Source organism: Mytilus galloprovincialis, chromosome 10, assembly GCF_965363235.1.
Source record: "Mytilus galloprovincialis chromosome 10, xbMytGall1.hap1.1, whole genome shotgun sequence".
Taxonomy (NCBI): domain Eukaryota; kingdom Metazoa; phylum Mollusca; class Bivalvia; order Mytilida; family Mytilidae; genus Mytilus; species Mytilus galloprovincialis.
Window position 1 is genome coordinate 18603060 of NC_134847.1, and position 7330 is coordinate 18610389.

At 32.3% G+C, this 7330-nt stretch overlaps 1 long non-coding RNA gene across 1 annotated transcript; it reads right to left on the reverse strand.

Moving 5' to 3' along the window:
- Nucleotides 1-3469: 3469 nt before the first annotated feature.
- Nucleotides 3470-5519, reverse strand: LOC143049022 (uncharacterized). Its single transcript, XR_012970000.1, has 3 exons — nucleotides 5460-5519; nucleotides 4943-5014; nucleotides 3470-3837 (listed from the first exon to the last, which is right to left on the reverse strand). It is a non-coding gene; the product is annotated as an uncharacterized LOC143049022 (long non-coding RNA).
- Between the last annotated feature and the right edge of the window lie 1811 nt (nucleotides 5520-7330).

The window sequence follows — 7330 nt, forward strand, 5'->3', positions numbered from 1 at the left end:
AGTTTGTTATCATTCAATTCGTATGCATCTACTAAACAAATCAAATATCGTAAAGATAACAGATATATCAGGTGTATTAATGTGATGGGAAAGTTATAACCTGATCTGCCTTTTATAGTGTTTTAAACATCCTGATTTTTAATTGTTCTGGTCGGGGTTTTTTTGTGCATCTATTTATCATGTTAATAAGTTAATAATCGGACATCTAATCTACTTATAAGTTATTATGAAGACGTAGGAAATCGGAATGAAATATAAAGATGACGTCATACAAAATAAAAAATAAAACAATCGAGATAGGAACTTGCACATGCACATTAATTTACAGAAAATTAACTGATTTGACCAATAAGGTTGTGAACTACATAATTAACCAAACACAATATTCAGATTTACAAAATACAATATACATTTCTATATCGAGTGAACAGAGAAATGTAGACCAATGTCCATTCATGTAAACTAACCATAACTGTGTCTGAGTTTCATCTTAATATGACCCAAAACTAACCGAAACTAAAACTTAAAACTAAACCCGGACGGACAAACGAACATATAAATATGAATAAGTAATGGCATCTACTATCACAGGTGGTGTATAAAAGTCCTGAACTCCAGGATAACAGCAAAACAATAATACATCATTAAGTCAATTACTTTTTTTTTTATTCATTTTAGCAGTAATGTTTAACATTTGCCATATGAGCAGGCGATTGGCTTGTGAAAAAAACAAGGTTCAATCCCCATTCTTTTCTTACAATGTCATGTACCAAATCTGGAATATGACAGGTGTTATATACAGTCGGTTTCTGAGGGCCCTCATGGGGTTTTTGATTATGTGATTACTTGGCCGTTTTTTTAATGATTATTTGATTATTAAGCCAAATATTTCATGATTATTTGATTACCTAGGACTGTATTTTTAGTTTATGATTATTTGATTACTAAAGATAAGCAAATATTTAATGATTATGTGATTATATTGGCAAAAAATGGTGATTATGTGATTACTAGGACCCCCCCATGAGGGGCCTCGTTTCTATATATGTTTGTTTTTGTTGTTGTCCAGTGTTTCTATTGTTTTGTTGTTTTCCTCTTATAGTTTAAGTGTTTCCCTTGGTTTTAATTTGTAATTTCGTGCATATCACATATCATTTAGTCCAATGTTTGGTTAGAACGTCTTCCCACAGTCAACTGGAATTGTGGTTTCTGATGACTCTATGTGTATCTTTTTTCTCTTATTAATGATCATGTAAAAAATATAGATTAAATGGCGGTAATATTTTGATCAATTAAACATTTTAAAAATATATTTGATCAATATCAGTACACCTCATTTTTCTCACACCGGCGATAATGTAGGATTTACAAGATTCGTTATCTACTTAATAAAGATTAAAACATCAAAATACCAAATCAAAAGGTAGTCAAAAACGAAAAGTCCTTTATAAAATTACATAATCAAAGCTAAAACATATTTTACCAATGGAAATTTAACTGTCATATTCTTGACTTGGTACATGCATTTATTTATGTAGAAAATGGTGGATTTAACTTTTTTAAAAGCTAGGCAAATCTCCCACTTGTATGACAGTCGCAATGACTTCCATTATATTGACAACAATATGTGAGCAACACAAACAGACAAAATAGGTAACAACGTCAAAAGTTGAGGTACAGCAGTACCCATTGCAATATAATCTTAATAACTATAAAACATGTTTTAACAAAGAAAAACAAATCATTTAAACAAAGTACATAAACAAGGACTCAAAGCAAACACTCAAATTTGACAAAAGCACAATATTGCAATGGCGGGATGTATTAGTATTGATCCATACAGAGGGTAATAAATAAAGTAAAGGGTACTAGGAGCAATAGATAACGATAACAACATAACAACATACAGACAACATCATGATCAGAAATAAAGACAACAGCGAAACAACAAACAAACAACAGTTCACAGACCTAAGCACAAAAACTAAACCTTCACAACACGGTCAAAAAATGGGAGTAGACTAATTACCAAGAAGGGTTCACAGTTTCCACTTTTTTAGTTACACACAGTTATTGTAAATCAATATAGTTAGGTTTTTATATCGTTTCGTTGCTGTCTACTTGGTATATTCCCTTTATGTTATTTTGTACATATTTTGAATAAAATATGGCAAATATTTAAGACTATGTACCCCAAACAACCGCTTATTGATACATTGTTTAATATGATATACACTTGTCATTATTATAAATAATTTGTTACTATATAAAAAGTACGAAGTAATTTTAGAAATATTAGTATTGTTGCCTATGTAAGATAAATACTAGCGTTTTCCATCAATAAGACCTCAATGTCATATTAAGGATGTACTTAGGTGGGGTTTTGGAATAAATAAAGGCAACAGTAGTATACTGCTGTTAAAACTCATAAATCCATGGACAAATAACAAAAAAGAAGTAACAAACTAAAACTGACGAAAATATAAGAGAACAACGACACAACATTAAAATGTAACACACACACACACACACACACACACACACCATTCATCCATTCAAACAACCACACAATCGTACACTCATGCATATATACAAAAATGATATATAATGTAAGAAATTCGCAGCCAAATTAAATAAAGACCTTATCCTTATAATGAATTTGTATCATGATCAATGACTATAAATTTTCTATACTTACCTTTATCCAAAAATCATAGTGAAACCATAAAAGCCATAGTGAATGCTATAAAAAAATAAAAAAATAATACAAAATAGATGTTATAAAACTACCCGTATTGTCAAATTAATTTATCACAGTTAAGCTTAGAATTGTCATATAAAGTCATTTGTTCTCGATCATTGATGTCTATATGCTACTGACGATTTATTTACAGATGAAACACAAACGGTCTGGTTATACTTGGATGGAATAAAAAGTGGTGTAGCAAAAACATCATTACATGATGATGATGCGGCCTGCTTCAGTCGAGATGCCGCTTGAGATTTTTTATTACCGCTATTCTGGCGTTTTGCAGCTGGTTGGTTAATGCATGTTGTTGAAGACTTTCGTTTGCGGTTTTCGGTGACTACCGCTGTTAGTACAGTTGCCAATGACGTGGAAGTAAATACTGGTACTTCCCTTGTTAATCTTCTATTCTCATAGGCAGAGCAAACGACAAAACGCTGATGCGTACCGTCCCAGATGTTGCTGAAATTCACTTCACAGTCTGATTTTGATCGAACAAGTGGAGTGGAAGGATCTGCTTTCTGCTTTGTTGACAGGAAGTTCAGTTTGACATTTGACCTTTGAAGTAGCGAGTTTGTAGAAATCGGAATCTGATTAAAGGCGTTTTGTCGATGAACTGGCAAAAATGGCGTTTGACATGGCGTCTTGGTGTTGGAAATCGGTTTCTTGTGAAGCATGGGATGGGTCTTCTCGATTAGGTTGATGAGAATTTCAGAGCAATCGTTTAATTTCAAGGTTCTTGTTTTGGCAGGCTGACTTTGAAAATCAGTTTTACTGAAACTAATTTTGCTTTTCCAGTCGTCTTTGGCAGCCATTTTGTCTACGACATCAAGAACAGAATCTCCTTGCATCAACTGAGCAGCAATATCTGCTATATCGCTATCTATTCCGGAAGCGAGATTTAGCTTCGATATATCGGACTTTCGGTTATGTTCTCTGATTTCCTGTGCAGACCGGTAATAGAATTCTTCTTTCCAGTAAAGATCCTCTTGATTTGATTAGTCGTCCTCGAGGGAGACATCTTTGCAGTGAGAATCAAGGTGGTCTGAATAGTCGGTGTATGAAGTGCAGCAGCCAGTATACGTTGGCATCTGAAATTAAAGATGTCATTTATTGTTGGTGCTTTTTTTATGTAAAAAAACACTTCTTCAGAACACTTTGATATTTATAAAATTTCGAAGCACCTGAGTGCAACTGTTTTTTTTTTGTGGTGTCGCTTTGCCTAATCTTGTTTTCTGGAATATTGTTTGACCTTTCGTTAGGTTATTTGCCATGTTTTAGCAATGTGTTTTTTTTTCTCTCGATTAATGACTTTGGTATCAACCTACCCTTATTAACTTTTAACCGTTATTTTTAAAAGGAGACAGATTTGTGAAAGCAAATAGCTTGTTTCTGAATCCTTAATATTATTTCATTATTGTATAATATCGTTTAATGTTGATTTATCTGAATAAATATTGTTTAAACTAACTTATTTTCAAGTTCTATATGTCTAAGAATTATAAACTACGAATGTTGAACATTATATAATTTTAATACACAGATTCTGGTCATAATTTCATCTTCATTATAAATACGATTACATTTTTTAATAAAGATGATGACTGAATACAATAGAAACAGCAAAAAAATCATCACTTGATTGAAACAAATGAAAAATCGTGTCCGAGTGATAAGAAATGTTTTATGGGAGTCTGGATTGGATGTCTTTATTTCTGTATACTTTAGGCCATTTTTCTCTTTTCTTTAATTTTGAGCCAATTTTCTATTCTTTTTTTATTTCCCTATATAAACCCTCAAATCTCCAAAGTTGCCTAAAAGAGGGTCAGGATTGGGTAACAGAAAAGAGGGCAAAAAAAATATAATGAATGGAGAAAAAATATGCCGAAAAATAAAGAATAGAGAATATTGGGCAAATGTGCAGAATAGAGGACAAAAATAATAAAGAATGGAGAATAAAATAGGCAAAATTAAAAAGAATAGAGAATAAATAGCCAAATAAAAATCAAGATAAGAGAGTCATGGTCTCAAAATTAAAGAACAAAGAAACAAAATAACATCAATCCTGACCGTCATAGCAGCCAAGAAAAACACTTTATTTGAGGCTCAAACATATAGATTAGAACGGGCAATATCCAGTCTGTGCTTTTGTGATATTATTTTAATTTAAAGTAAATGACATTTCTATCCAAATACCTGCATTTTTCTTTCAAAAGTTTCTCTCCAATTTTGGATATTGAAGAAGCCTGGAGCAACATTGTCACTAGTCTGAAACAAATATATCTTGTTGTAATGCTATATGTAGACCGTGAAAAGATGGATTTTCAAAATTTATATTTTGAATCGTTGACAGAAACTAAATGGTCGTTTTATATGTATGTGTATAAAAAATGTCACAAAGAAGTCGCGGTTCCAGGAAATTAAAACTTGGGTCGTCAAAAATCAGGAACACACATTTTTTTTGCCAAGAGTACAGGGGTTACTACTTCACGAATGGACACCTTTTGGTGGTATACAAAAAGGGGGAACAACTTGTTGAAAGTTTACTGGCCAAAAGTACAGGGGGTTACTATAAATAACGAAGTGTCCGTGACCTTTTTGTAGTACATTGTATACAAAAAGAGGAAACAACTTGTTGAAAGTTTACTGGTTCTTCACAATTTTATTACATGTATATACTTTTACATATACATATCAGCAAAAATTTATTTACCTCGTTAGTATTTGATTGTTGACCATTAGAAGTATTGGGAAGTTTCTTGAAATCAGCATCTTACAAAAATAAAATGAATGAATCAACATTTTAACAAAATTACATAAAATGACTGCTTCGATACCACTTTTGTCTATTGTTATTAATGTAGCCTTTTTTGTCATATATAGATGCACAAACCTTCGTTTTTTTTTATCTCTGGTATATATATTGGCTGTATTACCAATCATATCACATCTTTTTTATGTTTGTAAGTGTGTTTTTTTTTTCAAAACAAATGTTTCAAATGAGGTAAGAGTTTTTACCATAGTGGTGAAAGCCTCAAATTATTTTTAGGATAAAGAACAGCAATTAAGTGACATTGTAATTGCTTTGAATTTAATCAAGTTGGGTGAAAGATTTTTTATCATAATAGTACCCTTATGCATATGCGATGTACAGACATTTTATTTTTTTAAACAAAGATCCTTACCAAACCTTTATGGATGTCTTTCACAGGCTCTCCCGACCCACCAGCGAATCTAACTGAATCTTGATGTTTTGTAGTCCTATTCAGCCATTCTACCGGTGTTGGTTTATCAGAAGAGGAATCTTGGACTTTTCGTAACGGACCAAATCTTGGTCTCTTTTCTTTGTTCTGAAACAAAAAGACAGAATTATGCGATAAATAAATAGTCTTAGAGTCATTGTTATTGATATATATGATAATGTAGCTTTATTGGAGCATGGTAAAAATGTAGAATGTCCAACTAGATTGTGAAGTTGGTAGGTTTTCGGATCCATCTGGGGCAATTAAAGACTTTAAAATTGTCGATCAAACACGCGACATGAAAGAATAAAAGACTTCTCGGTTCAAAGTTAGAATGATGTGTCGAGGCAAGATGACATGTCTTCCTGTACAGACAGTTACTCGTTTTGTGCTGTCAAATTAAAATTCCGACTTAACATGTCGATTTAGTACACTGCAGAGTTGATATTCATGTAAGATTAAAACATGCATTTAATTTGCCACTGGACGTTCAGCAGCCATTTATCATGCTACTTGGGAAACGTAACACAAATGTTTTGATTTATTCATATAAGGAAACCATATTTTATTTGGGTAACCAACTATTACAACGATAAGATTAGCGAGGTGCTACAATGAATATGTTAAAGCTATAATGGGAAGGTGGGCGAGGCAGATATCACTCAAACAGGTCTACAAATCAAATTTAAGTAATTTGTGAATAAAACGATTTTTTTTTCTATATACTTACTTGTAAAACTTCCCAATCTTTATAAGTCCAGAAATCTGCAAGCTTTTGCAACATTTTCAAGGTTTAGAAGGAATATTTAGCAGTGAGAATTTGGAGCCACTTTATGCACGATCTTTTGGCGTAACTATGTAGATACAGAGCACAATAGTTGTGACGTTCCCGGTATTTGACGTTATTTCAATTGGAAAGCAGGTCACGGTTTGACCCCAAGTTTATCAGCAACAATAGAGTCACGTGACCGTGAAAATTCAGTAAAAAAAACGGATGAGACAAACCTCATTTTAACTCACTGAATACTATTGTCGTAATAAAAACTTATTGACCTAACTAATCTTGAGTAGCCATAGTTTATTCTCGTCAAAGCTCACACATCAAATCAAAGTCCTTTATTCTTTATTTTATCTGCAAACTTGGAGTTTGGGTGAAAATTGTCAAGTCTCCTGAACGAAAAATCTAAATATTTACGAGGAAACTAAAAATGATAAGCTGAATTTAAATTTAATAAAGCATCTCATTAAGACAAACACTCGATATGAATATCTCGGCAATAGAATGTTGGATACGCAAACGTCAAATTGATTTCAAACCGAAGCGGTGGTATTTATGCCGATT